This window comes from Zingiber officinale, chromosome 6A (assembly GCF_018446385.1).
Source record: "Zingiber officinale cultivar Zhangliang chromosome 6A, Zo_v1.1, whole genome shotgun sequence".
NCBI classification, from domain to species: Eukaryota; Viridiplantae; Streptophyta; class Magnoliopsida; order Zingiberales; family Zingiberaceae; genus Zingiber; species Zingiber officinale.
This window is the reverse complement of record NC_055997.1, coordinates 74,030,904-74,043,246: the sequence shown is the minus strand read 5'-3', so window position 1 is coordinate 74,043,246 and position 12,343 is coordinate 74,030,904.

Sequence of the window (12,343 nt, the reverse complement as noted above, 5' to 3'; positions counted from 1 at the left end):
ACTATTCATGAATGGTTTGATTTGCAAGTTATTTGATGAAAATTACTATCTTCATCACTTAAATTAACAATTTTCATTATCAATATATAGGCATTGAACTTTCAACTTTCAATAGCATCTTGCTTATTTTTCTACGTTTCCAACTTAACAATATATGTGAAATCTTGCATCTCGACTCTAGTGGTTCTGATACATTGTGCATCCAGTTTTTCTCTTCAATGTCTCTTTTACCATGACTTTTATAAATTAGGACTTGAGATTAGAGAGTATGTGGAGATTTTAAAGACAATGGAAGGGAAAGAGGAAGATACAATAGTATGTTCTATTTATGTTCTCTTGAGATGACACTTTACTTCTCTAGTTCTCTGAATCTACTATCAATTCTTCTTTTTATTTTGCTTCTTTATTGGTTGAATGGGGTGCTCGAAGAATATGATTAGCCCACCATAGTTTTTAATATTAGATAAAAATTTGAGTATGATTTAGCAGGATGATATTTACACATATTATGATTTGATGAATTTTTTATGTATTTAAATGTTGGAACTATTTTAATCTATGAACTGTTGTTGCAGATTAATATTTAGGCTTTTAGCAAACATGTTTCCTATAAGAAAACAACTGTCTGGAGCAGAAAAAAGGAAGAAAAAGCAAAAGGAAGAAGCTTTAATTCAAAGCCAAGTAGGAAGTCTTAATAAGTACTTCACTAAAAACCAAAAAGCAGAGCAAACAGAAGTAGCTGAACAACTGAATCAAGATGACACTGATAATAAGTTGAATGATCAGAAACATAGTGAATTGAATGACCTTCAAAATGATGACCAAAAACAATATGGAAATGATAAAGTTGAAGTCAATATGCCTGAAAATAACAGTGATGAAGATATAAATCAAGAGATCGTGTTTCCTTTAAATGTTGATGATCTAGGAAATTGGGACAAAATGCAAAATATTAGGGATTTTCTAATTGAAAGAGGTCCTAGAAAAGATGATGATATTTTGTTTCCTCTTGATAACACCGGCAGACACTTCAATCCATCACATTATAAGAGGCAATTGCCAAATGATGAGAAAAGTGATAGAAGATGGCTAGTGTATTCTATTTCTATGGACAAGATATTTTGTTTCTGTTGCAAGTTATTCAAGACTCAAAGAGCCACAATGAAACTTGGACATCTAGCTGACGAAGGATACAAAGATTAGAAGAATATCAGTCGATGTCTCAGTCTTCATGAAACTAGTAAAGATCATATTGATTGCATGACTAGTTGGATTGAATTAGAAAGAAGACTTCGAAAGAAAAAGACAATTGATGAAAATATACAAGTAGCAATGAACAAGGAGAGAGGACATTGGAAACAAGTATTGAAGAGAATAATTGCAGTTGTGCAAAGAATTGCGAAGAATAACTTGCCACTTCGGGGAGATAATGAGAAGCTTTATGTTGAGAATAATGGAATCTTTTTGCAGCTAATTGAAATGATTGCTGAATTTGATCCAATAATGGAAGAGCACCTTCGGCGTGTTCAAGAAAGATAGATTCATTACACTTATCTTGGACCCAAAATCCAAAATGAATTGATACAGATGTTGGCGGCTGAAATAAGAAGTTTAATTGTTGCAAAAATTAAACATGCAAAGTATTTCACTGTCATACTTGATTGCACTCCAAATGCAAGTCACGAGGAGCAAATGTTCCTTGTAATTAGATGTGTGGATGATTCAGAAAATGCAATAGCGATTGGAGAATTTTGGATTGGATTTTTGAAAGTTAATGAAACTTCAGGACTTGGGCTTTTTACAGAGCTTAAAAATATTTTGAACAATCTTGAACTTGACATTGATAATATAAGAGGTCAAGGATATGACAATGGATCTAATATGAAAGAAAAACATAAGGGTGTACAGAGTAGATTACTTGAAATTAATCCTAGAGCTTTCTACACTCCATGTGGATGTCAAAGTCTTAATCTCACATTATGTGATATGGTGAAATGTTGTCCTAAAGCAATATCCTTTTTCGGTGTAATACAACGCATATATTCATTATTTTCTTCTTCTACCAAGCGGTGGCAAATCTTCAAAGATCATGTGCAAGGTCTTACAGTCAAGCCACTATCACAAACACGATGGGAAAGCCATGTTGACAGCGTGAAGCCCATAAAAGATCAAACTTCGAAAATACGAGATGCTTTACTTGATTTGGCAAACATTTCTGATGACTCAAAAATAAAGAGTGAAGCTGAGGGTTTGGCATCATTTGAACTTGAGAATTTTGAGTTCGTGTTTGGAATGGTAATTTGGTATAAGTTGTTATATGAGATTAACATTGTTAGTAAGTTTCTCCAAGCATAAAATATGGATATTGATATTGTTATTAGACAATTAAAAGGACTTATTTCTTCTTTCCAAGAGTTTAGAGAATCTGGATTTGATCAAGCATTAATTGAAGCTGAACATATTACAAATGAAATGGGAATTGAACCTATTTTTCGAGAAAAACGCATCATCCGAAGAAAGAGACAATTTGATGAGATCAATAGTGAAGAGGTAACCCAGTCTCCTAAAGAATCTTTTCGAGTTAATTACTTCCTATTTATAATTGATCAAGCTCTTTCTTCACTTCAAACTCGGTTTGAACAATTTCAAAAATATGAAGAAACATTTGGATTTTTATTTAGTTTGGAGAGATTGAAGTATATTGATGATAATAGTCTCTTACACTCATGTGTCAATCTTCAAGAGTCTTTAACACATGATAGACACTCTGATGTTGATGGATCAGATTTATATTTAGAACTAAAGTTGTTAAGATACTAATTACCAAGAGAATCAAAAAGAGCAATTGATGTGCTGAATTATTTGAAGAAAATGGATAGTTGTTATCCAAATGATTATATTGCTTATCGAATTTTGCTGACTATACCAGTTACAGTTGCATCTGCTGAAAGGAGTTTTCCAAATTGAAATTGATCAAAATTTATCTCCGATCAACTATGTCGCAAGAAAGACTAAATGGCTTGGCTATGTTATCTATCGAGAAAAAAGTGGTTGAGAAAGTTGATTATGCTAACTTAATCAATACTTTTGCTTCTAAAACTGCGAGGCGAGCAATATTCAAGTGACATATATTGGTTCAGAAGATGAATTTTATATTTTGTTTGGAACATTTTGACTATATTAATATTTGCTTATGACATATTGTTTTGGATGATATTTTTTTTATCTTTTATTTCTAGAATTAAAAATATTGTTATATTTACATTGATCGGAAAATATATGAATGTCAAACTTTGAGGGCACCATTTTTTTGTGCTCGCCTCAGGCCCCAAAATCATAGGTCCGACACTGCTAAATACATATAATATATTTCAAAATAAAATAAAAAATAAAAAAATTACAAAAAAAATCTAGGTGCTTGGATTTATTTCATGCATCTAGACCAATTCGTACACAAGCGCCTTGATCAATTCTAAGTACCCGAGTCAAGATATATATATATATATATATATAGAGAGAGAGAGAGAGAGAGGTGGGATCTCCTGCGCGCTCGCACAGTGCGCGACTGTGCGCGCTCGCACAGTGCGCGACTGTGCGCGCGCGCAGGAGATCGCTAGATTTTTTTTATTTTTTTAATATTTTTAAATTAAAAAAATCAATTAAAAAAATCAATTAAAAAAATTAATATTTTCTTATATAAATTTCTAATACATTAATATATCCCCTCAACATATTACAATACTCAATAACTACTTAAATTAATTTTATTTTAATTTTTTTTTTTAACCAAACACTATAACCTAATTGGGAAGTCTGAACCCTAGAGGTAAAATCTAAAAAAGAAAATAACTTTAACACTATAACCCAAAGCCTGAACCCTAAAAATAAAATTTTAAAAAAATATTTTAATTATTTTTTAATTCATAAATTAAAAAAAAATAAAAAAACAGTTGATATCCTGCGCGACGCGCACAGTCGCGCACTGTGGCGTCGCGCAGGATAACAACTTCGTATATATATATCTTACTATTTTATTAAAAATCTCCCCCCTTTACTAACTAACTTTGGTGAAGCCTAAAATGAATTTACGTTACTGTCATTTTTTCTATTCACACTAAAAATAATTCCAAGGTTTATTAGTAATTTTCTTTCGTTGTTTTATATAAAAAATATAGTTCTCTTTAGTCCCACATTTTAGAATTGACAACACAATGATCAAAGAAGCTTTTATAAATATTTTAGGCCGACGATGTTAAAAAATATATTTTTCTTAGTTTCTTTTATTAAGATAAGTATAATATTAAATTAAAATAATTTTTTGCATAGGGAAGCTCATTACAATAGTTTATTGCTGAGATTCTCTAACGTGACACTAGAAAATCCAAACAATTCAGATTTTCAAAGACCCAAAAATTTATATATTATTATATTACACGCACAACGCCTGTCTACGATCAGTGTATATATATATATATATATATATATATATATATATATATATATATGCACATGAAAGTAGACAATTTTATAATAGGTTAAACTTGTATAAAAAATAAAACTATTTGATATTTTAATTTAGAAAATTTTTAAAATTTAATAATAACTTTAATATTTCAAATAAAAATTATAATTAAAATTGATCAATAATATATTTGATACTATTTTTTAAAATCCTAAGAAAAAATTAGATAGAAAAAAATTAAATTCTAATTGAGTCAGATAATTTGTACATCGAGAGAGAAAAAATAGAAAAAGTGTTAGAGACTTCATGTGCTAGAAAGAGAAGATAGGTGAGAATGGTAGAACTACAGGAAGGATAATCCCTGTCGTCGCTAAACTGCTGATCTCCCTAGCTTCTCTCTATCATCGGACTGCAGGAGAGGACGAAGGACGGTGTGCTCACGATGCAAGAAAACGCCGACGTCAATTCGCGAAGAGGAGAGTAGGGCAGCAGCGTCGGGCAGTTAGTGAAGAGGGGCTGCGATATGCATGTGAAGAGGCATGCACGATGCTACGGCTCAAGGAACGACTGGACAAAAAAAAAAGGGTTTGCCTCTCAACCTCACTCTGATACCATGTAGAAATGAGAAACGAGAGGCATTAGGAAAAAATTTCCTCATGGACACTACAGGTTTATTGACTTTTATAGGAAAGAGGATATACACTATAATTACAAAATTACCCCTAACTATATTTATAATATTCTAACAATATGTCAAAAAATAAACTTAAAAACATTGGGAAAAAATAATAATCAAAATAGAAAAAGAGATTTACCTCTAGATTTTCTATTTTCTTCAATTTAAAAGTTAGGGTTAGGATAGTGAAGAAAACAAGCTAACAAACAAGAACTAAGAAGATAAAAGAAACTTCAGAATTTGTAAGTGACGTTGGTTTTTTTTATTGTTAATTGATTTAATTGTAAGATTGCCCATTATACGCTAAAAAACTAAAATATTGGCTCATTATTAAATTTAAAAAGAAAACCTTAATAATATGGAGGCTACTAAAATAAGGATGCCCCAAGTAGAGGGGGTCAATTCTGTCACATTTATACTCCTTTCTTAGATGCACACGCGGGCATGAAGGGGCACGTATAACATATTAAAACTGTAAATGAAAAAAAAAGGCACATAACATATTAAAACGGTAACATACTCTCATGACGTAGTGCAGATGATGGACATATGACATCTTTAGTGTAATAATCAGATATTGATTCTCATGAACTAATGACTTGAGATTTATCCCACCATGCGTTTAATATTTTTATATATATATTTATCTCCTTCTATATTCATAGAATATCTTACTATTTTATTAAAAATTTCCCCCTTTTACTAACTAACTTTAGTGAAGCCTAAAATGTATTTACGTTAATATCCTTTTTTCTATTTACATTAAAAATAATTTCAAGTTTTATTAGTAATTCCACAAGCGAAACAATGATTTAGAGTTCGAGACTCAGTTACAGCATATTATTATGAATTTTTCTCATCATTAATTTTCTCTGGTTGTTTTATATAAAAAAATGTAGTTATCTTTAGTCCCATATCTTATAATTGACAACACTATGATAAAGAAGCTTCTATAAATATTTTAGGCCGACGATGTTAAAAAATATACTTTTCTTATTTTTTTACTAAGACAAGTATTATATTAAATTAAAATAATTTTTTACATAGGGAAATCCGTTACAGTAGTTTGTTGGGTCTGACAAATCTTACTCGAATAATTAATTCTTGGTTTAGTTTGTTGGGTCTGACGAATCTTACCCAAATAATTAATTCTTGGTTTATAAGGGTGACACTAGAAAATTCAAATAATTCGGATTTTCAAATACCTAAATAATTTATAAAATTATTAAAAATCTGAACATTAAAAATCATTGTAAATATAAAAAAACTTTCAAATGCCCACACTTGAGATTCGATCCTTTGTAGAAAATTTTCCAGTACACTATCCAGAAATCCTTCCCTACATTATAAATATAAAAGTACTCAATTTAAATATTATAAAATTTTAACTGCACGTTGCAATAAATTGCTCAAATTTCTATGATTTACAAATTTGTATGACATGCCAGTATCAGTCTACTTTTTTTGTTTTAAGATATTAAAAGAAGTTAAGTATATCATTTGCTAAATTCCATATAATTAGACGTCCATCCTACCAATATAATTAGACCTACCCTATAATATTTCCAGTACATTATTGTTATATTATTTATCTTTTATTATCCAGTCTCATCAATTATCAATTAGTTGTATGAATAAGAAAATTAATAGTTATAATTTTATAATTAATAGTTATAATTTTATAATTTTATCTGTTACAGTAGTTTGTTGGGTCTGACGAATCTTACCCAAATAATTAATTCTTAGTTTATAAGAGTGACACTAAAAAAATTAAATAATTCAGATTTTCAAAGACCTAAATAATTTATATATTATTATATTACACATGCAACGCATGTGCATGATCATACTAATATATTAAGGAAAATATTAATGTAGCAAATCTATATTGGAAATGAGAAGTAACTAAATTATTCTATAGTTTATACTCAGATTTAGTGGTAGGAGATTTTAGATTTAAGTTTTAAGAAAAGTTATTTTAATTATTTTAGTAGATAAATGAATGTTATTTGTTGTTGTCTAGTTGGTTAGGATATTTAGAAAGACAGGGTTTAAGTCCCGGCAACGAAAAAGAACACAAATTTTCTTTATTTTAGATTTAATAAAACTTTGTGCTGTTTCGTTAAAAGAAAAAAACAATGCACGTATGGTTTTTTTTATATAAGAATATGTATGCAATCAGTCTAACTCATCATTATTAAAAAGAAAATTAATTGAATTTTTCTTGGAAAAACTTTAACTTTCCTCTGAATTAATATATATTTTTTAAAATTTAGCCCTAGAAGTTTAACAAAATTACATTTTTTTCTTACCTCAGAATTTGTCAATCTGTATCGAAAGTAAAATAAACAAAGTAGTACAAAATAATTGAGATATCTTGACTTCTTGATCTTATTTTCTCATTGTTTTTTATTTAAAAAGGAAAGGGATAATTAAAACACTACTAATAGATTAAGAACACTAAACCATCCACAAACAATAAGTAAATTTGTGAGTCTAACTCAGTTTAAGTGTAAATTATTATAGTTCATACTGTTTCTGATAAAATAATTCGTTAAATTATAATAATAACAAAAGATATTTACAATTACCATAATTTGATTGCTGCCGTCAACGAAAAGGAAAAAGCGACAAAATTGCGTCAGCCGGGAGTCGAACCCGATCTATTGCTAGAAAGGCAATTATCCTAACCGTTGGACTACAAATGCTATCTTTGTAAGATGTTTCAATATCTTTATAAAAGTAAAAATTATAATTAACAAAAGACTAATCAACTTATAAGGTCGTACAACTTATAAGTTGTTTTAGGAGCTTATAAGTTGTTAGATCTTATTTTAAAAATAAGTTGTTAAAGTGTTTGGGTGAACTTATTACAATCAACTTAAAAGTATTGATGTGTTTGGTATTATAAGATCTTTTTATTAATAAAATTACCAAAAATGGTATAATACTATTGATAGAAGGTTTTGAGATTTTCATTAATAGAGGGTTTTTGGCGAATTTCTGCACCGGGGGAGAGAAAATTAGAAAAAGGTGTTGGCGGAGAAGATGACACAGCGTTAGAAGAGAAGTCGGGGGAGATAAAAAGATATTAGGCTTATAAAAATTTATACAGGATAAGATGAGGATTTATGAAATTATATAAGGATATTTTAGAGAAACAAATTATTAAAATAAGATCTTTTTTTAAAAAGTAGGGTCTTCCATACTTTTTTTTAAAAAATAGTTTATAAGCTCCAAAACAACTTATTTTGACAGCTTATAAGTTGTTTGAAAAAAAATTTACCAAACAAATTTGAAGAGCTTATAAGCTCCGGAATAGCTTATAAGTTGTTTTATAGAGCTTATAAGCTCAGCCAAACACCCTCTTAGAAAATATATGCACATCTTTTATTGCTATTTAACAAATATATTAAGTTCACACGGATATTTTTGAAACTTAATTTAAAAAGCCACAGTTAGACCTTTGTTTTTAAAATTGATGGGACAAACAAAAAAATAAAAACGTATTTAAATAACACTAATATATTTATTAACAGATATAGCACACATTATTTATATTCGTAAAAGAAAAGCTAACCCGTTCTCGAAGCCTCGAAGGCGCTGTTTTTTTATGAATATCAATTCAACGATTTAAATATAATTTGTCAACTTTATAAAAAGAAAACAAATAACACTCGTATATTTTGAATAATTTTACCGAATCAAAACTTCAAGGCGACATGGGATGCATGGATTGCTACTTGAGATACAGAAAGGTTGCAAGAAAATGCTAAAAAAGTTAGATCAAACATAAATACAAAGTCAAGTGGCGCGAGCACTAGAATTACTCGGTATACGTCAAGATCCAAATTTATTGTTGAGTATGTCATGGATCTAGTGAATTTAATTTAAAATTATACTTTGTAACAAATTTTATATTTATTTAAAATTATACTAGAATCACTCGGTATAATTTTGTCCTAAATTATTTGTGTATGCAAGAGCATGATCTTGCCCGACAGTCCACATGTATGGAGGTCTTTCTTATGACCCACAAGAAAAAAGAAGAGACATTTATCAATTCTCGATCCCGGACCCTACACGTAAGAGTATTAACTTTATTATATTTGTTCATTTCTATCTTGATTAACTTCATTAATTGTGATCAAATTAGATATTAATCAATATTATATTTATTTTACACAGGAGTAAATAACAGAAAGAGTGACTCAGACATTTCAGTCATCATCAGAGGAGGGAAGTCACAATCTCTATCCACCGATGTGCTAAATGAGATATATTTTAAAATTGTCGGTGGAAGAATAAAAAAACTCCACCCTCTACGACCTTGGCTCCCAGGCCAAAGTGACATTTAATCATTTGAGAACTCCTAGTCGGCATGCTAGTTCCTTTTCATCTATTGAGATGTAGTATTTAAGACGTGAAAATAAAGAACTGCACACTCAACTGAAGTCAATGGATGAGAGGATGACCTCTATAGACCAGTGGAGGGTCGTTGAGGAGTAAAGGAGGACTACTGAGGACTAAAGAAGAGACAAGGAGGATCGGATCAGAGCCGCACATGACGCGGATAATAAAGCTCTCTTTGCCCATATATGAGCGATCATGGCCAATTTTGCCCACACCTAGACACCACATGGTTTTGAGTCATAGGAGACTCAAGACTCATCAAACCGTGATGATTAACTTTTTTTGAGATTTGTTCAACTACAATTTAATTTTTTATTTATTACACATAAACCATGTAAAGTATATTTAGTTTTAATATTCTAATCTACTTATTTCTAAATATTATATTACTATATATTTCAAGAGTCTCTATTTACATATTCATCACGATCATCATCATCTTCTTCTTTTTATTCAAGTATTTTTTTTATTACATGTAAAATTTATTATACATATATGCAAAATTTTGAATTATACATCAATCTGATCATAATCTATCGCATTTGACTTTCTGTAGGATTTTATATTACTAGTATTCTTTGGAGTATTTGTTATCATGGTATGAATTTATATATTTGATTATGTACATTTAGATTTAGATATAGATATAGATATTTGTTTCTATTATTGTGTTTATATTTTGTTTAGATTGTGTTTGTTTCTATCTATTTTTTCTATCCATAATACTATTTGTTTGTTTGTGATATATGAATTATTAGGATGCATGAATTGTTAGAATTGTGTTAGTTTGTTTGAATGTATGGATTGTTATGATGTGTAAAATGTGATTATATGTATAGATTGTTAGGATGTGTAAAATGTGATTGTATGTATGAATTGTAAAATCTGATGTTTGTATGTATTAAATGTCATTGTCTGTGATAGTTTTATATAGATATGTAAATTATAAACAGGGTATATCCCGAATGTAAAATGTCTCATTTTAATTTTTTTTACTAACGGAATACCAACGGAAACAAAATTTCGTCCATAATCAATTTCTATAATCATCGATGGAAATACCATTTCTGTCAATAAATCTGGTTGCGGGGAATAGTATTTCCGATGGTGTCGGAAATACTATTTCCGTCGATAAATCTAGTTGCAGGAAACAGTGTTTATGGTTGTGTTTACTTACAGAATATTATTTAGTCGATAAAAATATCGACAGAATTTTGATTTCCGTCGGAAAATCCCATTCGAAGAATGATATCCCAACAAACGCTTTTCCGTCGGAATGTCGTCGGTAAGAGAATATTCTGACAGATTTCCGATGGAAAATTTCATCGATAAATGCAATTATTTTTGTAGTGCGTATTGATTTGAACATAATTAATATATGCCACATTTTTAAAAAAACATACATCAACATGATCATATGTCACATATCTATTACATTAATATCTTTCTTTTATTAACATAAAATCACATTCATTTTAATATTAATACTTATTATTTATGATCGCATTATTCACTCATTCATCTTTATTCTTATTTTATATTAAATAAATATTTTTTTTTGAAATTTACTCATTGACTGCATTCAATAATTGAACATTGACATGTATGTGAGTATTATAACAAGCATACATATTGATTGCAATACTATTTAAATATTATAACACCATTTAGATATTATAACACCCACGTATTAGTACATATACCACGGCAAATTTTTGTTCCTTTTATTTCTTTCTTGCACAAATTGTTTTACAAGAGAAACGCATAGAAACTTCAACTAAAGCCTAAGTTTGTACCTCCATCAACGGTGTAATACTCGACGATACGATGCGGTGGTAAAACATTCAAGGCAACAAATAAGGAGATATCCTAATAGAGACAAATATTCTATCAAGAATCAAAGTATCTATAGTCATCCATAAAACTAGAACAAATGGCTATGATAATAGCAATTCCAAAAATTTTAGAGTTCAACTTCATCAGAGCAATGGAAAAACAAGATATCACCGAAGCAATCTAAGCAATGGAATTTTAGATCTAAGCAATCTAAGGTCATAATGTTGGATATTGGGACCGTAAATGGACCAAAATGATTTAGAGGAAGGAAGCCATCAATTGTTGAAAGTCGTAATTGACTTCAAAATTGAAATCTACGATTCGCGTAGATAGATTTAGACTATTAATTTGCTCAAAAGCGATTAAGGGTGAATGAGAAATTAATGTTTAAAGTCAGCCCAAAAATAACATTTATTATTTATTAATAAAGTGCATGGGAGAATAGTCCCACATCGGAAATTCTCGATGTGTATTCTCTACTTATTAATGAAGATGTGTTAATGGAGTTAACACAAAAATAAAAGGACAGGTTACCCCTTAGCCCAGGGCGAGCAGGTGCTCGCACCTGTGAGCCCGCCACCCGCCACGTGCGCAATGGGCGCTTTGTAGGCGCACTTTGCACTTCGGATGAAAAACTCACTCAATCCTCTCTTCTCTTCCTCAAGCATTCATCTCATCTTGTGCATTCAAGAGTCCAAGAAGTCTACTAGAAGGTTCGCTGGTCTCGGAAGTCGGAGTGCTACGATTCCGAGACGTTCGTCGTCGTTGTATCTTGGGAACGAATTGCAACAATCCGTTAAGCACCGTAGTGGAGCAATATAGTTTACGGAGATAGTGTCGAACACTAGCCTCGACGATCAGTTTGCATACTCCAGAAGCTACCCGAGGTTCAACAGTCGTAAACGATATTGCTTGCAAACTGATATGGCTACCAACGACATTCCGACGGTCGTTCC